The sequence below is a fragment of the Haliaeetus leucocephalus genome, unplaced genomic scaffold (assembly GCF_000737465.1).
Source record: "Haliaeetus leucocephalus isolate CR32 unplaced genomic scaffold, Haliaeetus_leucocephalus-4.0 Scaffold163, whole genome shotgun sequence".
Classification (NCBI taxonomy): Eukaryota; Metazoa; Chordata; class Aves; order Accipitriformes; family Accipitridae; genus Haliaeetus; species Haliaeetus leucocephalus.
The window spans coordinates 1,160,989-1,184,107 of NW_010972599.1; positions in this window are offsets into that span (position 1 = coordinate 1,160,989).

Below are 23,119 nucleotides of genomic sequence, written 5' to 3' on the forward strand. Positions count from 1 at the left end.
ACACATTTCAGACAGTTAAACAGCTTTTCTGTTATGTTGACAGGGTATAAAACCGCTCTGCAGTTATTGCGAGCTCTACCCAAACGCTGCAGCACGTGTCAGGGACCGAGCCGTTCGGAGGTGCAGCGTGTCCCCCAGAGCCCCCCAAAACGCCGGGGGATGCTGCAGATTGTGTTTGCCCACCTGCTTGCAGTTCAGACATTTTCCACAGTAAATTTTTTTTTTTTATTGTTGTCTCATTACATTTATGGTATTTGCGTATCAAATTTACCCAGAAAAATTATCATCTATGTCAGCTCAAGGGTTTTATTTTTATATATATATACATAACGTAGCTTTGTTGCATATTAGATGGGAAGTTTATCTAATAGTTCCCTGCAGGTATACTATGACTTTTTTTTCTTCTTCTTCTGAGACCAGGAATGCTAATTGAAGTCAGCGAGTAGGTAATTGCAGCCGGCAGTCCAGTACCGCCGTCAGCCCCGAAGGTGGCTGGTCCCACCGGTGTCGGGGCCGCTCATCCCCCGGCACCTCGGACACGTGGTTTCCCACGGACAGAAGGGATCGACGCCGTTTGGAACATGGTTTTCCGCCTTCTGTGGGTGCAGCGTGGAAATCGGTGGGCGCCCTGGCCGGCACCGCGCTTCTCCAAACACCGGCAGGGGTTAATTGGCAGGGGGAAATCCCCTGGGTCCTGGACGTAACCTGTTTCCCAGCCCGTTAGTGGGACAGGGCTGCGTGCTGTTATTTCACTACAAGGGCAGGCAGATAACTTATTAGTCTTTGAACAGAATGGAATATTCGATAAATAATTATGTTTGTTAATGGGTGTTTGCACAGGGTAAATGCAGCGCTGAGAGACTACTCTGCCTTGGTTCGCTACTCAACAGAGAGGGAGAAACTACTCCAGCTGGCGACTGAGATGATCAAAAACTAACTTATGAGCCCTGGGTCTGCGTCTGTCGCGCTCTTCCCTCCCCATCTACCACGGCTGCAGAGGGAGCCTGGGGTAACTAAACTCTTTTCTTTTTTTCTCTTTTCTTTTTTTTTTTTTTTTTAAACCTCCCTCTGTATTTGTCCAGTTATTCTATTCTTTTAGTGACTTCTGTCTGCTGAATGTGACAAATTGGTCATACTTCACAAAGTCAAATGAGAATTTTTAGGGGTGAAATATATTCAGGAATACCACCATACTTTCTGTTCGTTTTGTATTTAGTTTGACTTTAATTTTCAGAATATTCTTTTTTTTAGATAAATACTGGTAAGTAACTAAAAAATTAAGGCAGGCAGGCAGGCATCAGCCACGGGAAGAAGCAAGCGGTGAGTATTCCCTGGCCAACACTTACAGAAGTGGCCGGGAATTCGGAAGGGGGGAATAAAAAATCACCAGTGGGCAAAAGCCCATGTGGGCAGTGGTAGCTCCTTTCCTTCCTCAAAGAGGTGCGAAGGTTTTCTGCTATTTCTAACCCAAATCAATCCAGGCAATGGGGATTTTTGTTTCTGCCTCTTCCCTCTCCCTCCCCTCCGCCACCTCCCGCAGTTTGCATCTCTCCCCACGACAGAGTTAATTACGAGGGGCTGGAGGGATGAAGCATTGCCAGGGAACTGCTGAGAAATCAGACCTGTCCAATCGTACCTGCGACACTTTGCTCTCCCAGCTAATTAAAAAAAAGGTGTTTTCATTTCGGCAGTGGCATATGGGTGAATGTGTCACATCGACCTTCATAACTCATCTGTTTCTTCTCTTTCTTGCTGAGCAGCTGTCGTGTGATCTTTCAAAAAAGCAAAGATTTTCCCTTAAAAGTAACGATCAGAGAGATTTCATTGTCATTTGTCTAGTAAGTTATTTAAAGCAATCAGCGTCTTCCCTTGGATGATCCACATCTCCTGGCAGTGCCTCGATGGGGATTTCTTCTCTCCAGGACCAGACCAGGGGTTCAATCCCTGGACCAGGTCTCGGTAGGAAAGTCTCACATCCCCTCCCGGACTGAGGCATACCTCCTCTCCCGCCTCCTCCTTCTCCTTTCCTGAAATTATCCTCATTTTTCCCAAACTGCTTGGCTGCTCAGCTGTGTGCGAAGCCCCCGGCCCCGCGGGACGCAGCTGGGCTCGGGGAAGGGGTCTGCGGCAGGACAAGCACTTTGTGTTTTCGGTAGCGTGGGAGCTGTTTTCATTACTCTGGGCCCCAAAATCAAGTTCCCTGTGTCAGTCCAGAAATCTGAGGGTGATGGGGAAGGACATGGCACTTAGGGTACTGCTTGCAAAAGAAAAAAGGAGCAATTTACTATTAGTGTTATTTAGAATTATGATATTCAGTCTCACGAAGATATTGTTTTAATCCTCCTCCCAGACCTCAGTTATAAGAGGAAAAGTTGGAAGCTGAAGACAGGTCCAAACAGGCTGAATTTGACTTCTACGCATGTGGGTTTTAAGAGAAAATTGTGCCCCAAATGACCAACACTTCCCCACGGGTTCCCGGCATTGCCACCGGAGCTCTGCCCTCCGTCGAGCCTCCTGCATCCTGCTGCTTTTCATGCCAGCAACTCCATCAGAATTTGAAAATCAGTGTGTAAATTATGAAAGCATTGGTACCTTGGTTCCTCCAGCTGATGAACCTGATGCCATACCCACCTGTCGCTGGCTGCTGGACCCGTCCCCCGCGAGCTCCTCCAGCGACTTCTTACACATTAACTGTACGATACACCTCAGGGGTAAATGTTGAAAATATTTTTGCAGTAATAAAACCCCACCTGGTACTGTAACAGTGGAGAGGTGATGCCCAGTGACACCATGAAGTACAGCAGAGCTGGAAGGTGACACTGGTTAATTGGATACTGGGGTGATGCAGTCTGGCTGGTGGAGACATCCAGGGCCGTTTCCAGGCTCTTTCCAGGACCCCCACCTCACCTGGGGGGGGTCAATCTCTGTCCCTGTGCCCTGCTGAGGGACAGCGAGCGCCTGTCCAGCATCCATCCCCAGCCTCCGGCACTGCACCCCCCCTGCCCCAGCAGGAACCTCTCCTGGCCCTGCATGAGCCGGGGCGACACTGTATTTTGGGGAGGGGGCGGTTATTTCAGTGATGTAGCTTTCTCTTCCAGCAGAACCAGCCATTTCAGGCTGAAATCCTATGTGCTTATGCAGCTGGCCTCCTGGATTTACACTGGGAGATACTTCTTGATCATGGTGTTACATCATATATATATATATATATATATATATAAAAATATATATATATATAAATATATGTAAGTGTATATATATATATATGTATTTTTTAATATATGTAAAAATAGATATTTATTTTTATATATATATATATACACAAAGGCTTGCTAATCTCCATGTGCCTCCCAGCATTTTATTCCTTTGTGCAGGGGGTTGTATTTTCATTTCTATATCTTGCCCTGTGATATACTGAATTCACTACCAGTATTTTAGCAGGGACTAATGGAAAGATCGTTAAGTGTAAGGTTATTGCCTTTACAAGTTCCAGGAATTCAGCCGCTATCAGCGCTGTGCTGATAATTCAAAGCGTGAACAAATCCCTTTACACGGGCTTATTATTACCCCAATTAATATTATTTTGCAGGAGAGCCCATTTCCAATACATAAAAATGTGATTAAAAATACTATGATGTCGGGGGGGGTGTAGCGAGGTGGTTGAGGGAAGAATGCATTTCTTCAGGGGGCTCTTCCCCGACCCGAAGCCGTGCGCTCGCCGACCGTGTCTGCCTGGACTCAGCCGCTGAGCAAAGGGGCTCAGCACAGGGTTGGGGGGCTCAGCCCCCCTGGGGTCCCGCGAGCCCTCCATGCATCTCGGCACTACCTCTGCCGTGTTACCCAGTGGTGCTGGGACCTGTGGGGGGACTCTAAACCTTCTCAAGTTTTGTTTTCTGATGTGAGGTCAGCTAGGCGACTCAGACCGCGGCGAGAAGTGAGCGCTCGGAGTAGGGATCGCGCCGGGAAAAGGATCCCTGCAATCCCCCTCTTGCTGGGACGGCATTTTTGGTCTTGTCCCTGTGCGTGTGAGTCTGGTGAGTAAAATGAGATGGCTGGGAGTCACGCGGGAGGAGTGTGATAGCCTATTTCCATACATTCTGTATGGTATGTCTAAATATTTTGATGGTTTTAATATTTTGTACCAGCCGTGGAAACTGGTTTGCTGCTAGGTGACTGCAAAAGTGAGATTTGGTAAATACTTATTAGAAATCTTATACTAACACTATGATTAAAACAATAGACAAAAGTATAGCCAAGCAATTAACTAGTAGAGGTAATTACTCATAAGTTTTGCAGTTCTTTGCTCTTATGACGAGATGTTCCTGTACGCCAGATGAGAACAATGTTGAAACCGACCCCGTGTGACTGAAACTGCGTTAAGCTTCCAGATCAAAGAACAAGGACAAGAATGAAGACTTCAAGGGCAGCCAGCAAGAACTTCAATGAGTCAGTGGTCGCAAAAGCAGCCCTTCGACTCAAATGGATCCTTCATTGCGCGTGATCGGATGTAGGCAGTACTGTGATAATCAGTTACAATCATTTTTACGTATATGTATACTAATCTGATTAATATACAATTAGTTATTCTATATAACCTGTTTGTGCTAAAGCTGTGGCATGCACGCTAGGTGGACTATCCCCCGTGCATCCAGCGCTGCAATGAAGAATGCCTGCTTTCTAAAACTCCAAAACGAGTCTTAGAGAGTTTCTTCAAGCGGCTTTTCGGTATCAAGTGTAAGTAGAACTGCGAGATGAACACAGAGCCCCATAACCGTGCCATGGGACAGTGACAGCAGAGCAGTAACGCTCTGGGTGTGCATGCGACATGAGGGTAGAAAAGTCTTAATGACTCATTAAGTCTGGAAGGATTATTCCATCTAGCCCAAATTTCTCTCACATGCGAGGGTTCAGTTGTTATTGCAATGTAGAAAATAAAAGCTTGCGTTCTTCTACTTCTGTTTATTTGAAAGGTATAAATAATTGCGATCAAGGCTAAGAGGCTGCCTGGAAAACAACCAAACTTTGGCGATAAGTACCCGGTTCAATGAATTGTCCTCCAGGTTTATGGTCAAAGCCGAGGGGAAATAACACCGCATTTACAGCTCAGACTGAAAGCTGCTCCTACTTGACCCTGTTTAGTTATTCCAGCGGCTTCGCTGCAGACAATCAAAGCCTGAGATATTTCAATGTAAGTACCTGAAATCTTTTCGCTATTAACTCCTGAAAGGAGTAGGATTTCTGCAGCTAACCACCTGTGGAATTGAGACTCCTGGTGCCGGCATCATCTCCCTGGGAGATGCCCAAGGTCCCCTGAGGCTATTCCCAGCTCCTCTCCAGGCAAGAAGGATGCATTCCTTTGTGTTCCTAGAGCAGATATCGGCTCAGCCCTGAGCCCCGCGGGTACCAGCTGGGGTTTGGAGAACCGGGAGAAACCTGAGGATGGTGGAGGCTGCAGGCTGTGCCATGGATGCTCCGGCAGCGGGAGCGGGGCTGGGAACAGGGCGGCCGCAGCACGGAGGGGTTTCACCACAGGGACCTTCCCGGCAAAGAGGCTAACACACACCCAGACGGCACGGCTCTTTCAGAATGAAAAGGGAAGAGCGAGGAAGGGAGACGTGGCACGTAACGTGAATAGTAACTAGAAATCCCATTTTAGGTTATTGCCTTTCTCAGCCTGAATTGATAGCGACGTACCTGCAGCAGATACATCGCTCTTGGCGCAATTTTACGATATAAAAGTGGAGGTGCTGCCGCTTCATAAAATCTCATAGGAATTATTGCGATGTCTAAAAAAACATTTTGTTGGCTGTTCTTGATTACATAATCTTTCTGGAATAGAGCATTTGCCTGTTATAAATATACTGACTTCTAAACAAAAAGAGAATTTCACAGATTATGGTCTTCATTGGTGACTGACCCCTGTGGTGAGCTTCAGACAGAATTCTTTTTTCCGGTTTTGTTTTGGGGGTTTTTTTAATTGCTTAGTGTCTGAATTTTCCTGTGCCTTAAGTGAACTGAATATCACCCAAAGCAAACAAATGCATATACCACGTCCCCCACTGCTGAAGGTGGATGAATCCAGCACCAAAACCTTGGCTTCCGCACTCATCTTAAGCCCATTGATCAATTTTTTTTGCAGTTTTCAGCTATTCCATTACTAACCCTGAGTCCTCAAAGCCAGGCCAGCAGACTGTGGCTTGGGCTGTACCGGGCTGGGGGGTCCTGTTAACTTTTTCAAGTCACCGCATGCACATCTGTAGGTCAGAGCAGAAACTGGTGAGGGCAGTGACACGACACCCAAATACGGTCCAGTCCCAATGAAACCAGGGATGACGCTCTTCCAATTAACATTCAAAATTTAGGATAATGAATAAAGCTTTAGAAACCTTTTTTTCCAGTGCTCCTATCTCCATCCTTATTTTACATAGCAAAGCGTAACAGTCAGAATGATTATGCTGAACCTGGGAGGATAATTAATGATTTTTTTCCCTTTATCCCATAGGCAAGGAAAATTCCCATACCATGCGTAGGACCGCTCTTTGGCTGAGTCAGTGTGAATGTAGCCTCAGAAAGGCTATATATAATTCATTCCCACGCTAACTTCTTGCTCTAAAGAACGGGAACGAAATTTCAAAGGGAGTAATAGCAGTGGCTGCTGCCTCGCGGGGCATTTCCCCAGCTCTGCCAGACCCTCCTCATCCTCAGCCCGGCGTGTTGAGTGGGGCTTCAAGAAGCTGCTGTGGCTGGGGAGGTCGGACCCGGCGCGGCAGATCCCGCAGCAGGGCGAAGGTCAGGCACCGTGGGTTTTCTCTTTTCTAAAAGATCCTTTTTACTGTGTCTAGAAGGTCAGTTTTAGTGCAAAACCTACCAGGAAGGGTTCTTCTTAAATATAATTGTAGATGTATGGAATATATATTTTTTAAAGTAGCAGTATTAATGGGGTTTTGCTCTCCTTTAGGCACGCACCCATAAATACAGATTGTTATGTGCACAGATGCCCACTTAGTACGTGCAGATAAAATAAAACCACACATAAATATATTTCAAAACTTCTGTGGTTCTTCCTAAGGAAATGTAACTCACCTTTAAGATGTAGGGCTTTGAGGTCTTTAAATTTGTATAGTTGCTTTTTGTTATTTTAATTAATAGACTAGAAAGTAAGGTGATTAATAATGCCAAAGTAAACCAGTCTTGTATGAACACAGAGTACTTTAAGTAAGTGTGCTAATTTTAAATCTTAAAAAAACCACTTTGTACAAAACAATCAACATTGTTTTCATGCATGCATTGCAACTATGCAAGCTTTCCCTGATTGTACAATGTGCGTTTCATTATAGGATTCACAGCCAGGGTTTGTAAGAGTGGGGTTCCCTAAAACGTCCAGTGTATGATTGACGAATATACAAGAACATCCTCGGTCCTAGGGTGAGTTTGCACAATGATAAATTAGATTAATCTCTGCCCAACCAACCTTTGGGTTTGTGGGGGTTTTTTTGATTCACCTAAGTTTTGTTCTCGCTGTTTCTGGTCCTCCGGACCAGAGGGCCGGGGGAAAGTTGTGCTGACGCATCACCCCTGCACCGGTCCTCTCACCACTTCGGGGGAAAAGCAGAGGTTTTGGGGCAGCACGGCAGCTTTATCTGTTGCATTTAAGAGTAGGGAAAATGTTCTAGGCCATAAAGAGGCTAGCCTCAAAACCAGCTCCCTTATGCTAGCTAAAAGCAAAGATTTCAATTTAGCCAGTTCTGGTTTATGCAACTAATTATAAAACTAAACTACGAAATAACTAGCGCATTATTCCCCCCCGGAAAGCCAAGGTCGTCTTGGTTTAAGTGTTTTTCCAGTGCCGTCAGGGTGTATTTTCCCTTTGCTCTGCTTCCCCACGGTGTTTTCCTGTGCAGCGCATCGATTGCCAGGTCCCTTCCAAGAGCTGCTCACGGGGCTGGAGTCTAAAAAGAGAAAATCCCAGTGGTAATTCAGTTGTCTAGTGGTAAAAGAACTGAGGTGTGACCTTTTTTTTCATTAAATACTCCAAAGGCTCAACAGAGTGACTTCTGGGGGGGCTGGGGGTGAGGGAGGGGGGAGGATTGCGTCCCCCCAGGGGCTGCCCAGGGCTTCCTCCCCAGCCGAGCAAGCTCCCTTCACTCTCAGAATAATTCTACGTCCAGAATATTTGCTAAAGCAGCCATTACTTAAAAATGCTGCATTTAGCCGGAAAGAATGCTTTTAAGTAAACCATTTATCAGAAATATTTTATCAAATCTGTCCTGAACCTATTGGTGGACTGAAAACCAGTAAGATTTTGGTAGAAGAATGTTGGTTAAAAGATGTTTCAGGGTTCTGCTAATAGTTTTGGCAGACATGTCAGTAGAAACACAAAATGAATACTGAAAAATCAGCCAAGTTCCAAACTTACAAAACAGCAACACGGCTGAAGTTTTCCAGTCGTTTAAAAAATAAAATTAAACTATCAGTGGAGGACTCAGTCGGCTGCTGAGCCGCTGGCCCAGAGACCACCCGCACCCTCCGCCGGGACTGCGCGTCCCCTGAGGAGTGTTCTGGCAATTGCCTGGGGACGAGGACTGCTCCGAGGCTGCTGTCACCTCTTCAATCTCTGTCGCGGTGTGACCCCTCGCTGCCGGCACCGTTTTGGCACTGCCGGTTGAAGCTGCTGGTTGAAGCCTCGGTTGGTTCGCGAGCTGCAGGGGGTGGTTATGATGATTTCTGTCTCTTTCAGTCCTCCCCAGTAAGTCTATTAAGGACTGCACACACTTTTTATAAAGCCCATGTTTTATACAATTTCATCTTTTGATAGTTTTCAAAAGATATAGTATATAGCATTTAGTACAGATATAGTATATACACCATATATACTGTATTTTGTACAGCCCAAAGCATTTGGGTAAATAAATTTGAAGTGGCTTTCCTGTTACCATCCCCTAAAGCCTTTTTAAAAAGGCTGACCTGCCATTTTCAAGGATGGGTTAAGGAATGCAACAACTAAAGAATAAAGAAAAGCCAGCAAACCTCCTCACTCCAAGCCTCCCACCAAACCAATGCTTAACGCCGTTTGCGCATCCCAAAAGTCAAGCTGGTGCTTGACAGGCTGGGCAGCGAGAGGGAGGATTTCTAACGACAACGATGCAAAAGAACAAAATCTCCAGCGAGACGGTGTGGTGGGAGTCAGAGCGGCCGCGCTGCAGCGATGCTGCTCTTGCTGCAGCAGCATCATTATGGGCACCCGGCAATCCCATCCCCAAATGAACCTGGCCATCATTCAGAGATGCTTGGGTGTGCCGAGAAAACAAATACAGCTTGATGATTTTTTTACAGCTCTAGCAAATCCTCAATTAAAAGGGTGTCGATCTAAAAATCTCTCGATTCACAGGGAAAGGGGGCTGATTAGCATGCTCAGAGTGCAGCCCCAACCGCTCTTTTGGCAGAATGGTTGCAGAAAACCCGTTCCCTAACCCTGGTCTCCCCTGGAAACCCCGGGAAGCTCTTTTTTCCTGGATACCTGTGGGACCGGGGAGGGTAATCTCCGTTTTGTTCCCGCTCTACGCTGAATAATTAATTTCAAGACGCAAAATGGAAAACACCGGGGATAAAAAAAGGGGAGCGGTTACCATGGCACCGCCGGAGGGGCTGGCTCCATCCTTCCCCAGGCACGCTGCCCGCGCCGGCGGCTCCTCTCGGCAGCGACTCGAGGCCAGGAGGCAGCTCAGGCTTCCAGGTGGTGAAGGACCAGCTCCAGAGCCCGGCGTGCCCGCCGAAAGCTGGGCTGGGGGCTGCGTACCCCATGGCTGGGCAACGTCCCCGGACCCGGTGTGGTACCCGGGGTTGGGGATGGGGAGGGGGACGATGCAGCGCTGGCCAGTGCCTTGCAGCAAGCGCGGGTTGGGATGCAGTCGGCAGCCCCCTCCCGGTTATGCAGCTCAAAAAACAAAAAAAAAGGCTGAAATTAAGCCTTAGAAGCCGACGCGAGGTCTGACATTTGAATTTCTCTCCTTTCCCTTCAGCTTTGCACCAGTCAAAGGCTTGTGCCTAATTGCTGCGCTTCACGCTGCAGCGTGTGATATGTCAAGGGCAGGGTGCCAGTGCTGCGTGAGGATAAATTCGCATCCATAAATAAGGGCTGTGTGCTAAAATTCTGTACTATTAATATAGTACATTATACCAGTCTCTTAAATGCTGTAGTGCGTAGGTCTTACATACATAGCTAACAAATCGTACTCCTACTTTTCCATAAGCACATGTACTGTGCTTATTGCTCCTCCACTATGCCTTTTAAAAAATCCATCTGGTATATTAGCATTTCTTCTAATTAATGTCAACTCTAATCACAACCACCTACATAAAAACACAAAATACTGGGAAAAGCTCTTTTACAAATAGCGACAACATTTCAAATTGGCCTGGCTGCGCATAGCAATGCACCTGACAAAAGTTTTTATCGAGAGCAGAAAAAAACTGGGAAGTGCACGTAATATTTCATCAAATGTGAAACACTTGCTACTGCTTTCCCTGGCATACAGGTGAGGATGAATATAAGAAAACTGGACAAGAGTTTTAGGAAGTCAGATAAGGATTCATTAGTGTTTATCACATATTGATCACTTTTACCAGACATGTCCTGCGTTCCTGCCCTGAGTCCTTCATTTATATGTTATAATGTTAACTTTTAAAAGATCTTAGCAAAATATTTGTGGGAAATATCTACATAGGACTAAAAACTGTGGACCTATAGATTTGAAGCCTGGAAAGGATCTCGGTGATCAGGTGCCTCCTGCTGAGCACGTGCCAAAAATGCTGCCAGCATCTCCACACTGAGCCTAGACCCGCTGCTGTTAAGAATAGATGAGCCTTAATCTAAACACCTGAGGTCAAATTCTCAGGAAGGTTGTTCTAATGGCTAACTGCTTCCCCTACACCCCACCGGGAACGGTTTGCATTTTTCTACTCCGCTGATACTATACCTGGCAATGCTTTTTGCCTGTCGGCCCCCTGAAAGGTCCGTGCTGGGCACTGCAGAGCCGGAGCTGCGACAGGACCTGGGACAACACTCCCCGATGGGGTTTTTTTGACTTTGCATTCCCCGTGTGCTGTTGCAAAGACAGTTGCAAGCAGGGCAGCAGCAGCGTTAACGCACGTCCCCTGCTCCGGCTGTCGGGCAGTTCTCGGCAGCATCCTGGGCACGGGTGCGCCTTCATCCCAGCGTCCTGCAGGTGATGAGGGTTACTCCTGCTGTTCCACCGAAACATCGAGACACAAATAGGCCATAGGAAAGGGTAAGGCAGAAAAAGGTCTGATCAAAAGAAATACAGTTGTTACTTGGTCAGAATAAACATTTTTTCCACCCCAAGTCTAGCTTATATAGGCGTGTGCAAATACATGCAATTGTGTCTGTATTGTACTTCCATGAATGATGGCGCTGTTATATATATACGAATAGATATAGGACATTTCTCATTACAGCAGCTTGTTGCTTATCTACAATTGTTATTAACATCAAAACTTTCCAAAGCAAAAAGTGCTTCACTGAAACAGCTAAACATTAAATTTTGCCTTTTAAAGACTGGCTAGATGTTACACAACCCAAAGAACCAGCACCTCACATCTGCTGTTTGTGGGATCTTTGGCAGGTGTAACTTCGATGACAAATACCCTGTGTGAAGTGGAGATATTCCTTCAGCGCACTGGCTTTGTTTGCTGCTTTGCTTTGGCTTTAATTGATAGAGTTCATCTTTGTACCTCACTCCAGGTAAGCACGGACACCTGTCACTGAAACAGTGAACTCTCCTGCTCCGTAAAACTGTAGTTTTCCAGTCACTCCGTGACTTTAGTAGTTCAGGGACTGAGTAATCATGCAATTCACTTTTCTATTATTTATTTCTTATTTCTACAAGTGAGGCGAGCGGTAAGCCAGCATTTGGAAGTGTAGCACATTTAAATCTTTCAATTCTACCTCAATCCAAAGGGCAATCCTCCTGAGTGCTACGCTGAGGTTTCTCCTATCAAGAAAGAGGTGTCTAAATATGCATTTGAAATACTAAAGATTTAGGAGAGGCATGATGATATCCACTGTGGCTGCCAGTTGTGATGTGAATCATAAGAGGATAGGAGGATAATAATTCGGTTTTTACTCCAGCAAAACTCACATTCCCGGATTTTAGATAACATTAAGAGCAACTTCAGTTCCCAGTGGTGTTTACAGGTGTATAAGGATTTGATAGTATTTCCATTTTAAAATCTACTTACTCCACAGACAGTGTCGGAAACGCTCCTGGTGGATGCACAGCTCCCACTTGTAGCGCTGGCCTTTGCATCTTGATGTGGGAGCCCAATTTGGAAACGGCAGATTTCAGATCTAAGGACGAAAGGGGGACATTTTAGAGAATACGTGCCTTTTTTTATTCACTCCCCCCCCAAATAATGTCACAGCTTTTACAACTCATGTCTGCATTGGCCTCCTTTTTTATTACTATGTAGGGCATCTGTGGATTTTCCAGTCTCTGATCTGCCTGTGACAATAGGATATTTCTGGCTCTACAAGACCAAAATTGAAAACCACCTTTTTTCATTTTTTTTTCCCTTATAGTAATTCCTATGTCCCTGGCATCAGGATGGTGGTTATTATTAACTGCGCCTGTACAGCCTATAACTTTCATATGCAGTTTTGCCACAGTGATTTTTCACGGGCTAAAGCCTGTGATCTTGTCCATAAGTCTCAGCTGATACTCTATGGGGAATTAGATGCTGTATTTTTACTGTTGATAACAGAGACCTTGCAGAAAACAGGCAGCTGAAGGCAGCCAGGACCACAACACATTTATTCCGATCTATCACCATAGAAACAGATAATCCACAAATGGTCCATTTCTACAAAACCAGTTTACAAGATGGAGCAGTAAGCAGGCTGCCTTATTAAACAGCATTTCGCACTCTGTAGCAAATGCACCTGAGGGGGAAAAAAAAAAAAACCCAACCAGCTGGAAAAAGGTGTTTACATATATAACTCACCTATGCATGGGTGAAGCAGGGCACACACCCAGAGAGGCCAGCCGTGTGACAGAGCTGGTGGATTTTACTTGCACTGGTCACCCACTGGCGACAACAAGGACAAAGAAAATCCCCGTGATGTTCCCGTGTATGAATTTCTTTGTACGAGACCCAAGAAACTCTGGCAGGAGAGCGGCCGTCGCAGCCCAGGGCCGGTTCAGATCCCGGTCCAGGTACGTTCTGCTTTTCTCCTCCTCGGAGCCTGGGGCTGCCACTGAAAGCTTTACTCACATTTTACCCAGATGTTGCAAAACCGTAGAGCCTGATACAAGGCATCCTTCAGGAGGAGAGTTCATTGGACAGGGAAGAAGGGACCTTTGCAGCCTGCACTGGCTTGTTTAAGCTGTAATACAGCCGCTTGCAACCTTATTAAAAAGAGGAAAAAAAGAGAAAGGCAAGTCTAGAGCAGGAAGGAGGGTGATAAATTAAGTTACAAAATCTTTTCCTCCGCTTCAGAGGAATATTTTGCGGAGAATAAATGAGATGAAAGGAAGGGTGCTCTGCAGGAGCATCAGGGGTTCGCACGGCCGCGGCCAGGCTGCGGGACCCCCCCACCTCGGCAGCCCCCGCAGGGCGGCGTGGGCTGATGGCATTGCAGACCGCTGCTTGTAACGTGCTTGTCCCACCCCGGACCAGCTGTGGAAACCTCACGGCTGGAAAGGAAGGCTCCCGGCGCGTTAGTCACGAGGCGTTAGGCTGGACGGGGTGGGCAGCCTGCCTTGAGACGGAGCCTGGGGAAACGCCGGCTGTCTCCTCCTCCAGCCTGAAGCAATTTTTCCAATTATTTTTAATATGCTAGCTCCTAAAAATTTGGAAAGGAAGTTCAGCTCTCATTAAAAATACCCTATCGACGTTACTTCTAGTTCTTGACTCTTTAGAGGCAGTCTGTATGCTCCAAACTACTTAAAAGGCACCGAAGCCGAGAGCTCAAAATGTAATTCAAGTTTTCATCTCTTAAATCCCTTCCATTTTAGTATGAAGATTAGGTATTTATGGAAGCAGCAGCAACCTGACTCCTATGCAGTGGGCCTACCCAGACTAACTGAACTGTTTACCACAGCAATAATTACGTTAATACTTGCTTATTTATATAAAAGTAAGGAGCTTCACCGGAGACGCCCATGCCGGCATGTCCTGCCAGAGCGGAACGCCCGACCGCGGCTTGCCTCCTTCCCTCCTGGGGACCCTGTGCGAGTATTTTTTCTTTCACTGTAAAAAAGGGTCTTAATGAAACAGAATCTATTTGGTGCTCTGCGCCCTGCCTGGGATTGCTCACGAGCGATACAATGACAAACAGGACGGGAAACTGAACCCCACCATCGGGACACACTGACCCGCTGCACCAGCCTGTCCGCGTGTCTGACTGCCCGCCCGTCAAGGGAGGTAACAAGGAAAATGTAAAAATATCTTTTTTTCACTTCTTAAGAAATTGTTAATTCCTACAGCAAGGAGTTTTATGAAAAAAAAAAAAAAAAAAAAAATCCAAAACCCCAAACCCAAAGGGATATCAACGAGCTGATTGCATAGTATTTAAAAAGGGCATTTCTGAACCAGGGCAGTATTTTGAGCTGAAGCTGGAGGAGAAAGCTGTGGCAGCGGGCAGGAGCCCCTTCACCCCGGGGCTGCTCCCTGCCATCTACCCAGGACTCTCCTTTCTTCTTTTCTAAGAAAAATTTCAAATGTATCTATTTGACTACAAGCTCATTTACAGACTCATTTAAATAATTTTCTTTTTAACCACTCAGTACCCAAATATCGTAGAGCCTCAAGTCAATGGCATTCCGGAAGCGCCTCTGCAGAAGGAAGCGAATGGCTCATAATCTTATTACCATGCCGGGGTTTTAAGCCCAAGGCAGAATGATGTGCAATGCTTGGAGAGCGCCAGAAAGCGCCCGAGCACTTCCAACTCACTTACCGCTGGAACGAAAAGGCAGCCTGAGCAAAGAGGACAGGGACTGACAGCTAAATCAGCATTTTTTTTTTGCACATCCAGTTGTTTACAAGTTAAGATTTTGATGTCTAGATTTAAGACGACAATAAATTGCCTTCACAACACCTAGACCTACAAGCACTTAAAAACATTCTTCCACTGTTGTCTTTCTGCTCCATTAACTTTGGTACTGAAGCATCAGAGCAATATCTGACATTTCGTACAGAGTGTGCCATTTCCTTAGCATAGATTTCCTGGGGGCTAAGCAAACTAAGTATGTATGCACAAGGAAAAATATAATATAAAATACATAAATTATGCAACAGTATTAAGGTATCTGTATAGAGGCCTCGTGGTCTACTCGAATATTGTGTGTGTGTGCAGAATTGTAAATGACTGCTTATGAAATATTTGCACCGTGCAGGACCTGCAGTGGAGCTGACACACGGCACCCTAATTTTATAACAGATAGTTTAGGAATATTATATAAAAATTAAGACTAGGTCTTGTCAAAGAAACTGTGGTTTCTTGCTTTTTTAATATTAAATTCTGAATAATGCATTAGAAAGGGGCCATTGAGTTTTCTGAATGTTTATCAACGTATTTTAAATTGTATTTTGTGTCCCCTGCGAAGCGATATTCCTTCCTGAACCCAGCAGAGCAAAGCTGAGTGCTGCCAGCTGTCAGGTGAGATCCTCATCCCTCTGCAGGCAGGACGGGTCCCCTCCCCGAGAAGGAGGAGAAGGGACCTTTCCTTGGAGAACGCAGCGGGCGTTTGTAGCCCTGCGGCATCACTAAATATTGGCGATTAAGGCGGTACAACTGTTGGTATTAGGGCACTTCTGCTGAACCAGAAGCAAAAGGTGCTTGAGCAGGGTAAGCGAAAAATAGGAGGAAATTCAGTACACGGAGATAAAGGTGGCCGTGCTTCCCAGGGCGTAAGTATCTGCGATAGTTATATCTGTGATATTGCAGCGCTGGATATACTGAACAGCTCCTTCAGAAATGAGAAAAACCGCATTCGGACTAGTCATTGTATGAAACGGATATTTTTGCGCGCTGCGGTTTTGCGCACATTCGGAGCCCGTCTGATCCGAGTATACGTACGCTCCGTGGGTCATTCCCAAAGGGCTTCCGCGGCCCTCGTGAGAGCCCTGAATTCCCCTGAGCTGGTGGGAAAGCCTGGGACGCCCACGGGCCAAGCCTAAGCGTGCAGCTGATGGAGTAAAGGTGCCCCGGGCAGCATCCGCAGGGACGATGCGCTCGCAGGGCAGAGCGCTGAGCACTCGGGCGCTGGATCCTGGGATCCAGCCGGGCACAGCCTGGCAAGCTTAGGGCATTTGGGCTTTGGCCAACAGTGGGGTTCCCAAAGCTTCACCCGGTGCTAACCCTGTAGCTATCGTGCATCATTTTTTCACCTCCATTTTCAAATCTTCCAAGTCAAAAGTACCATCCTGTTTTTAGCTCCTCACATAAGGCAGTTCATGTGTTGTCCAGCTGCAGCCCAATATTTAAAAAAAAGTTACTGTCCTGAGCTTTAGTGAGAGTGAGCTGAAGTCTGCTGCTTTTTGATTTTCCGAAGGGGGAAAACCACGTAAATTTGATTTTCCAGGGAGCCAGCACAACATGGCTACCTTGACTTGCAGTCTTTAAGCACTGCTCCATGTGCACAGCCTGCCTGGCTCTCCCCCCTTGCATACCATCAAAAGTCAGTTAAAGAGAAATCAGTTATCTTCACTTAAAGCTTTTCATTCACTTATGCCACAGGGAGTGGCTGAAGCAGAATAAATGACTATATTCTTATAAACATTGATGCGAAATTAAGCGCTCTTCAGATGCACATTTGTATTTTAGGATTTGATAATCTCATTACTGGGACTGTAAGACTGAACAACTTTGGTAGAAAGATGGAAGAGACAGACGTGTTTATGAGATTTTTTTGTGTCTGAACTCGTCTCTTGCAATGCCTTCAGCACCTGGTACCACTGCTGTGATGCTTTATGTCACGTTGCTGCCATTTTTACTCTCTGTGTCCCCCGGAGATGGCAGAAGCATTGCATTGCATTGCATTGCATCACTTGCAGTCACCCTGATGAGAGACTCTATCGGCAGGCTAGGGGATTTCTGCGGCCAGTTTAGAGCATGCATGCAGCAAACATTGCATTTACACAGTGCTCTATTAAAGCAATGTGGTTCGGGCATCTAAAAGCATGATTAAACTGTAATGATAGTCAGAAAAAACATCCCTACATTGACTCTCTAGCATTCCACATTTACTTTCAAACTGCCTCAATGTACAAGCATTGCCATTTTTTCTTATTAGCAAGGAGAATTTTGTGACTAAAGGAACAAGGAATTATCAATTAATATATTTGAGGAAGTATGTTGAGAGTTTCCCCCAACTTGCATGAAATGAAAAACATAAATTTGCAATGTACTAATTAAAAGAAGAACAAAATACTTTATCGTCTCAAAGGGGAGCTTTGCTAATTTATTTAAAAAATTAAATTAATTTTGCTATAAGGTGTGGACTTACCAATTTTGTCAATTAGTATAAAATATTTTGTATAGTTCCTTCTCGGAGGGGGGTGTAAGGTCATGTTTATATTCATCCTGAGCATCATCCCAGCACAGGACTTAATTTTGTCCCTATGTTGGGACATGCATTAATTTGGATTTTGTTTTCTTTTCTTTTCTTTGTTACTGATGAAGGCTCCAAGAATGCTTAAGGAACCGATGCCTGGAGCCTTCCCAGGGAAAATCTGGAGGATGCCAAGAGAAAAGTCTCCCCAGGTTATTCCAACAGCGAGCGATGCTGCCGTGCCCGCGCTCTCCCTCGCTTTCTCTCTTTCGCACACTCGTCCATCTGTCACGAGCTTTCCATCGCACGCAGTTGGTGTGGAATGAGTCCAAAGACCCGATTCCCAAGGCAGTGCCCAAAAAGCTTATCTAAACCTACAAACATTTTAGACAGAAATAAATGTAAAAGTTTGGAGAGTGGAAATGGGGAATAAATCTGAATTAGCAAACAGCTATCTTGACTGCTGTTACCTTTAGCGTTATGGGTACAGAGACATCACGGATTATACATTTTCTTAGGAATGTATATGTAATTATGCACACACTGTATATTTGCTTACCTGTGTATTGCCTTACCTCCCGTACCTGGACACACAGACGAAGCTCTGCTGAGCCCACGGCGTTTGCAGTCACCGGCACATCTCATCCTCATGCTCATCCACGTCATGCTCCTGCTGTTCGTCAAACCTCCACCAGCTTGGCAAAGCCCCTTACTGGGGAGGACGGAGACAGGCACCGAAGCACAAGCTGCTGCGTGGGGCTGCGCCGAGTGCCAGTGGACCTCCCTGCGTGGGCCGGCAAGCAGCTTCAAAGACAAATTGCTTAACTGGTTGTCACGCGCGGTGTTCTGGTCGCGTCTCATTAGCATCCCCCGTCCGATGGGAGGAAAAGTGATGGCAGCCTCCGTGGTTTCACTGAGCTGCCCAATTGTCATGACCATAAGCTGGGCTTAACAGTGCGAAAACGCCCGTGGCATTGGGGTTATCTCCATTCATCCCTTGGGGATGCCCACAGTCCCTGAGTGCTATGAACAGACCTATGGGCTTGGGAGAGGACTCTACATGGTGACAACGCTTGGGTCAAGGCAGACTTTCCCCAAAAGGGAGACGCATGTGTCTGCTCCCAATGTGGGTCTCTGGTGGATGAAACAGTCTCAGCCGGTGGATGTATAGCTAGTTAATGCCTGTAGTCCAACTATATATAGGTGTAAAACGGGAGAACCCCATTTCCCTGCCTTGCTCGTAAAGAAGGGCAGCCGGGTGGGAGCGACAAGCTGCCCGACCATCCCCAGCCCGTACCCAAGCTGAAGCCCATCGCTCTCCCTCAGCCGCGGTCGGTCGGGTGGGCCATACCGGGCGCGATGCTCACCGAGCGCATCGCCCGTCGGGTCTCAGACAGCACTCCCCAGCGGCAAAACTCACGGGTGCCGGCCTTCCAGCCTCTGATGGATGAGGCACAGATGTCTGTCTTGGGAATAATAATTCAAGTGCATTTCTGCAGCAATTAGAGAGCGCTTGGAAGTGGTGTAAACAGATTAACAAAACCAGTATTGCACTCAGGCTAAATAGTACTTACAACCATACAAAAATTAGGCTGCCGTAAAAGGATGAGTTTGCTCTCTCTCCGCCCCTCTCCTTCTCTTTCTCTTCCCCACTCTTTCCCTTTTTTTTTTCTGTTTTTTTGTAAAGTGGAAATGTGAGAAGCATAACTGTAAATCACCTCAAATCCATGGAAGTGGTAATTCTACGTATCACATGTGAATACTGAACCACCCTTATTGGCCCCCCCCGCGCGCTCCGGCTCGGTCACAGGGTGGCTGGTACAAGTGGCAGCACGCTCAGGAGCTGCCTGTCACCCCCATCTAATATTTTAAAAAAATATATGGATGCAGCTGCCTTCAGAGGTGACCTGATCCATAAATCCTGCCCGTGCTGGGGTTTGCAGCTCAACCTGCCGGCAGAGCCAGGGCTGCTGTGGGGCTGCCAGGGCACAGAGCTGCCCCTTTTCCCCGGCAGGTATGTTTCCTATGTAGGCATTTAAAACCTACCCGCAATTTCATTTTCATATCGCCAAGTAAGCCCTGCAAATTCACTTTGCTGCAACCATGGCTGAGGAAATAAATTCAAATGTATTCTGCACCTGATGCTGCGGGATGATTGATACAGCCCCGTGCTGTCGTGCCTCTGTCCTGCCGCACGCAGTAATTCAATTACAGCAAGTGCAGCACCGACACCTCGGTTTGCAGCGGTTTTAACACAGGCAGCAGCAGCAGCAGGACAGCTCCTCGATTCCCCAGGGATGCTCCTTGCAAGCCAGGATATCCACTGGCTGATACAGGCATTCCTGGGTGACTCGTTATGCTGGACTGGGGGATGTGGAAATAACATCGAGAATAAAGCTGAATGGAAACCAGGTGCAGGAGCAAAGAAATCTCCAACTTCTACTATCTCATCCCTTCTAAAAGTATGGAAGAAATACATTTGTATTAGCCTATAGGGAAAGTGTATGGTGGACCAGCAATATAAGGTCAGGACTGAGAGCAAGGCAAGGTGGTTAACAGGGAAAAACAAAATACAGTTATGCTCTAGTAACCTTCATTCAGCAGCCTCTTGAGGGGAAGGAGTTAAAAAGTCAGCTATCATCACATATCTTTTGTCATTTTTTAATTATTTTTATTTTGTTAGCACAGAACGTATTTTGCTCACCCTGAGTGGTGATCCCCAGGCACGAATGGGGCAATTTATAGTAAAAACCAAAGAGGAAGGTCTGGTCTACTCATGGGGAGAGACCTGATAGCTTCTATTGATTTCTGGAGCTTTAATTCCTGAGGTTGGATGGGGGAGATAATGACAAAAAATCCTACTTCTCTATGCAAAGGGAAAGAGAGCTCCCCAGTCTCTGTGCTACAGAGGAAATGGCATTTCATAAATTAATGTAAAGTTCAGAAATTCAGCAGGACATTGGCATATCAGGGCTGCCTGAATTACAGAGTCTACGGGTTTTCAGCACGTACCTCGGGCTCTGCTCTTCGCTGTCCTTCAGGAAGGAGCCTGCGGACTCCTGACTTGGATTTTCTGTGCCTGGGCTCAGCCAGACCGTCTCCAGAGACCCTGAAAATGCAGCTCAACTAAACTCAGGTTTTAGTTTTGCTGCTTTTAACAGCAATCAAGAGATTGGCCTTTTGCACACATTAAATGTGAAATCAGGAGCCCTTAAACAGCTTGAATCCATAGTCATTTATTAAAGTAATAAAAAGTGGATGGGATAAAAGACAAACACATTTAAACCGAACGATTTTTGAAAGTTTAATATAGCTTTAGATAAAACTGAGCTTGTAGTATTAATGAATACAAGAGTTTGTTATTTTGTATAATTCAAATAAACTTGTACATTTATACAGTTATAGACTGCATGCCAGAAAATGCATTTAGTTTATTCTAATTTGAATATGTACAATTTACAATATAATTCAAGCATAAATTCAGCAGTAGAGAACACAGACCGGCTGTGCAATCAAACAGTTACTTTTTCTTAGCATAAGCATTAGGGCTGGGCTAAATGTTAATTAGGAAAAAAAAAAAAGTGGCCACAGCAATAAAAATGAAATATTAATCAGAAGTAACTTCCTAAAATAAATAACTAAAGAAAGTTATCATCCATGTTTGTACTTTCACTCTTATTAATGAAAGACTCATACATTGTCACCTTAACATACATAACGCATTGCAGGACAAGCCACAAGCCTCAGAAATCTTGCATCCAGCAAGGACAGGTGCATATTTTGATTTAAAAAATCAAACTTTTCAGTTAATCATAACTTAATATTTTTTATGGCATTAATTTAATAAAAGTGAGGCTACTTCTCCAGTGTTTCACATACTTTCAGATATTTTTACACAGGCACTGAGTAAGCTGCAGCCACTCAGACTGCCAATATATTTTACAGCTACAGCACTTCTCCCTGTCACCTATTTTAAGTTCAATTTGTAAAACACATCCACACTGCTCCTACTTAATTCAATCTATCTTGTACACAGTTTCCCAAAGAAAAACACCACTTGGCTCTCCCGAAGGCAGGACTTTGCAGCCGCTGAGCAGCCACCTTGCCGAGGCACGGGAAGCCAGGCACCTTCCCCACGGTTTTCGGTTTTCGGGAGGGAGGATGCTGGTGGCCCCAGGGCACGGCTGGTGAAACACCATTGCTCTTAGTCTGGGGACACACCACATTTACTTTTCCATAAAGAAAAGTCAACCGGACCATGAGCCATCCCCCTAGCTGATGGCAGGAGAACTCAGCAAAGATGGGCAACCCCCAGGGGACCCCACCTTGCACCAGTGCTTCCGTACCAGAGCCACAGAACTGGGGGCAGCACAGGGGAATAGAATAGAATAGAATAGAATAGAATAGAATAGAATATTTTCAGCTGGAAGGGACCTACAAAGATCATCTAGTCCAACTGCAGTGTCACAGCAGGGCAGTGGGTTGGCTGGGTCATGCTCCAGCCGCACCCCGGGAAGGAGGCAGTGGTCCCCCATCCACCCCAGAAAGGACTTTTTGAGGAGAGGTCAAGCTGCTGGAGACCCTTCTTTCAAAACCAGACCAATCTGCTCAAGCCTGCTGGCAGGACTCATCACTCGGCTGTGGCACTAGCTGAGTGTTTACCATGCCAATTAACGTTCTTGGCTCTCTGGTTTGGACTTCGTGGGGTTTTTACTGTTGACACCTGGCAATTGTACATGGCTATTTTTGCTGTCAGTCAAGGACTGGTAGAAGAGTTACGTGTGGTACAAAAATCAGCAGTATTTTACAAGACAACCTGAGGAAGTGTTAGCAAACAGGGGAACAGGAGTCCAGTTTTTACCTTGCCACATCAGCAATCTGCTCACTGCGCACGTAGAGCACAGGACCAGCACACAGGGAGCAATGCACGCCCTTCCCTTCAACAATAACGTGCAGAGAATTGAAGTATAGCCAAAGGTGTAAAAAGCATGCAGCGCCACTCAAAAATCATGATAAACCATGAAGAGAAACTTTGGAAGTTAGTATAAAGTCCTTGGGTGTACAACTGACGGGTCCTACGCTGCAACTTCCAGGGAAAGCACTGAGCCACAGTGGTGTCTGAGCCAACCCTCCAGCAGTGCTGAGTTTCTGAGTCCTTACTCCATGCCAACATTTATAACAAAACCAATTTTTTTTCCTCAAAGATCATCAGACCTGTTGTTATGACTTACTGTAGCAAGCGTCAGCATTTGTGCAGGACGGTCCCAAGCCCGCGAGTCAGCAGTGCCCGTCCGTGACCGCAGCTACGTCACACGCATGTCCGCGTCTGGGACCACCTGGCTGTGGTCTCGAGGGTTTTACGTACAGACGATGTCACACAGAGCCCTTCTCCTGGCCGCTCTTGGCGGTGGCTTTCGTACCCAGCTCGTGCCACCCATCGCTCCATCTCACCCAGACCCCCTCCTCCAAGAAGGAGCCCCCGGGAAGCCATCATGACCTGGCCCCCAAACACAGACCACAGACCACGGGTGCCCCTGGGCATGCGACAG